Below are 3,277 nucleotides of genomic sequence, written 5' to 3'. Positions count from 1 at the left end.
GATGGATCTCTCAGCTGCAGATGATCCAGAATGCTGCCGCTGCCTTCCTTAATAAAACTAAGAACTTTGATCATCCAAGTTCTAAAGTCATCACAATAACTCCCTGTATCTCAGAGACTATACTGTAAAATAAGTGATTTATAAACTGTTAGTCTATAAATCACTGAGTGGCTTATATAACAGTCTTCTTGTAAGTTTATCAAATTCCTGGACCTTTCAGGTCTTCTGGCCAAAGTATACTTTGCATACCTTTAACAAGAACAAAATATGGAGAGCAGCTATTAATTGTTACACTCCACATATCTGGAACAAATAAACATGCTCAAACACAATTGCTGAAAACCTAAATTACTTGAAATCCAAAATCGTTATTAACTGTAATTATTAACAAAATGTTAAGTCTAACTTCCCTTACATTTTCCTTACATTTTTTAGGAAAGTATTTGATTAGTTTTTCTTTTCTTTTTTATGTCTGGCACTAAAACCTCTTGCTTCTGAAATGTGCTTTATAAATAATTTTCCCTTGCTTTTTATGTATAAGGCAGAGTTAAACCGAAGGACCCTTCAGGGCCTTCAGGTTTTACCCCTTCTCTCCATCTACCAGAAGCCCATAGATGATTGTACTCAACTTCAAATAAACATCTTCATTCTACAATTATTGTAATTATTAGCTGGATAAACTGACAATAATTTTGTAAGCTTACAGTGTAGTTTGAAATAAACAAACAATTTGGATTTTAATTACATGAACAGAGCTTACTTTTGTGACTAAAGTAAGCTCTTGTATGTCTAAATTCAGGGACTGTATCTTTTAAAAGCAACATGTGAAGCCTTTTCTCATGGCTCACCCTATTCCACCATTCATTGTGGGTCAAAGTGAGTTAGCAGGGGCAGCAATGGAAAAAATGTGGGATTTAGATTTGAAATAAGATACTTTCTATGTCTCCAAATTTACTTTTAATATATTTTTAGGCTAGGGTTTAGCCTTTTAAAACTTAAATAAAGTTCCACAATATCCATTGTTTACTAAGATTCTGCTTAATTTTAAAAGGGTTCCGGTGTGTGTGAATTTTAGCAAATTGTTTTGATTTTAACTTTGGGTTTAACCACATTGTGAATGTTATGACATATACAATTAAGTCAGATGATATTGAACAGGTAATGTAAAATTGTAATTTATTGAAAAAAATATATAACTTTGGTAATATTTTTTAACAAATAGATTTTTGCACACTTAAGTTCTTATCTATACGTGAATAAAGATGACATTTGCAAACCTTTTGGTTTATAAGGCGGAAAAAGTTATTCACAACTGTACATTCTGATTTACAAGTACAAAATATTATATATATATAAAATATAATTTTTTAATTGTGCCACAAATACTTTTGTTTCAAGATATTCAATTAAATAAAGTTGCTTTTACTCACTTCAACAGATCCCAATATATGCGAACATAAGTTGGACATAATCTAAGTTGCACATTCTGCAACTATGAATCCTATCTTCTCTAGAGTTTGCACAGATGTGCAGCATGACCTTTTCTGTCCTTGCAGCTGCTGATACTTTGTAATGTATTCTAAAGTTGATTCCATGTTTTGAGCCTATGAATGTTAACAGATTTTTCTTGCTGTCTGTAGATCACAGAGTCTTTCAGTCCTTGTCCGTGTGCTGCTGGATATTATTCCTCCTATTACCTTTCAAATCCTCAGGAAATAAAAAGCTACAAGGTGCTGTCAAAATGGAACAGTATAAAGAATTGCATTTTCCTCAAACTGGCTCAAAGGACAGTGTTTTATTTTAGCTGATGTCTAAATTTAGATCCAAAAAGCTAAAAATGCGTAAAAGACAACTGTTGAAATATGAGTATAAAAATACACATAATTCTTATTTTAACCAACCTGTAATCCCTTGATGATAATTCGTTTCTCATCTTCTGCCACTGACATTCCTTTAAGCATCAAGTGAGCCGACAAGAAGTCAAAGGAAGCCAAGAGTTTCCATTAGTCGTCTGTTACTAATTACCACTGACTCCGGGGTTGATTAAAAGAAATCACCAAGCAGCAGCACACACTATTATGCTAATGAAAACTCATTTAGTGAGGAAAAGAGGGGGCGCCGCCAAGTATGTGGATGACTTTGCAGTGCAGCTGGGCTGGCTGGACTAAATGGCTCCTTGGACAGCGTTTCATTGCAGCACAAGCAGTAAAGTTAAACCTTGTGATAATGACCATGGTGATGAGGATGACAGAATATTAATCAAGGACTTCATACTTGCATTGGTTTGTTTAAGCACTGACTTTCCCCTCCCTTTGCTTCTGATTTGCATGAACATTTTAAGCCTTCAGTTGCCCTATGACTCAAACGGCTAAATATCTGACTGGCTAGTGAAGATAAGAGATGTAGTTTGCAATTTAATTGTAATTGATTTCTCGTCTAATTAAAAACCCTTTAGGGAGAACAGCAAGTACAAATTACAGCAACTTTGGTGAAAGCAAGTTTCATTTGATGTCAGGAGCAGCTGTCATAGAAAATAATACACCTATATTCAGTTGTATAAAGGCATCTTATCTGCTTGTATACTATTTGATTTTTATCTTTTATTACAGTGAGACTAGCGGACAGAAGATATGGGGTACATAATTGAGAGTAAAGAGATATAAATTAAGGAAAACTGTCTCTGTACAGTGACATCCATATTATATCCCCCCAAACACCAGAAGTCATTTAGATGTTGGTTTTTAGGCTAAATCTGTTTGGTCCATCAAAGTCTTGATTTAGTCAGGAATTAGTTGATGAAAATTGGGTTGTCTTTGGTCAGTCTGATTTTGTCCCACTTCAGTCCAATAATAGATGTTCAAAATGAAAATCATGCCGTCTTTTCAATGTCTTTTCAACCAAGTTTTGCTCAGAGGGATTAGGAAGTCTGATTTTTGTGGCTTCAGTTCAAAACCTGAATTGTCATATGTAAAGTAATGGGAGATATTGCGAAAGTTTTTTTTATTTTTTTTATTTTTTTATTTCATTAGTAACTTATTACTAATAAAACTGTATGTTGATTATATAGTCAAACCCATTATAATATATTAAGCATTCCTGATTGCGGTTTATACCAATCTCGTCATTCTTGCAATAGATGTGGTGTATATGAAGCTAATTCAATTTCAATTTCAATTTCGTTTATTTATATAGCGCCAAATTCACAACACATGTCATCTCAAGGCATTTTACAGTTCAACCAGATCATACAGTCAAATTGATACAAAGTTTTCTATCT

This window comes from Cyprinodon variegatus, unplaced genomic scaffold, assembly GCF_000732505.1.
Source record: "Cyprinodon variegatus isolate N-32 unplaced genomic scaffold, C_variegatus-1.0 Scaffold177, whole genome shotgun sequence".
In the NCBI taxonomy this organism is placed as follows: Eukaryota; Metazoa; Chordata; class Actinopteri; order Cyprinodontiformes; family Cyprinodontidae; genus Cyprinodon; species Cyprinodon variegatus.
Note: the sequence above shows the minus strand (reverse complement) of the source record.